This window comes from Octopus bimaculoides, chromosome 1, assembly GCF_001194135.2.
Source record: "Octopus bimaculoides isolate UCB-OBI-ISO-001 chromosome 1, ASM119413v2, whole genome shotgun sequence".
In the NCBI taxonomy this organism is placed as follows: domain Eukaryota; kingdom Metazoa; phylum Mollusca; class Cephalopoda; order Octopoda; family Octopodidae; genus Octopus; species Octopus bimaculoides.
The window spans coordinates 25311889-25312426 of record NC_068981.1 but is presented as its reverse complement, the minus strand read 5'-3'; the positions used below and the strand labels follow the sequence as shown (position 1 = coordinate 25312426).

Below are 538 nucleotides of genomic sequence, written 5' to 3'. Positions count from 1 at the left end.
ATATATATATATATATATATATATATATATAAAATGTTACGTTTTATATTTTCAGTCATTACACTGCAACCATGCAATATACAGATTTTAAATGAACGAATCAACGCCAATACTTATTTTCAAACCTGGTACTTATCCCAACTTTTTCGCCGATTTGAATAAGTCAATCAGTGATGGGGGACAAACACAGGTACAAAGAGGCACACACATAGGTATCTAAACGACAGGTTTCTTTCAGTCTGCGTCTACGAAATCCACTCGCAAGGCTTTGTCTGGATCGTGGTTATAACATGGTCGATCGTCAAACAGTCACAAACACATATACACATACACACACACGCACATACACGCACAGACATACGCACACACCCCACACACTCACATACTCTCATACATACACGCGCTTATTTATCTATACATCGATGCTTGTACTCCAGAAACGGCCGTCGAATGGACCTCATCTAATAACGGAAATTTTCCTCGATATACATGTGCATGTGCTTGTGTGTGTGTGTGTGTGTGTGTGTGTGTGTGTGTG

At 39.2% G+C, this 538-nt stretch overlaps 1 protein-coding gene across 2 annotated transcripts in view; it reads right to left on the bottom strand.

Moving 5' to 3' along the window:
• The window catches only part of LOC106868544 (interleukin 17-like protein), a 6350-nt gene that overhangs the window by 2633 nt on the left and 3179 nt on the right, over positions 1–538 (bottom strand). The gene's annotated exons all lie outside the window — the stretch shown is intronic.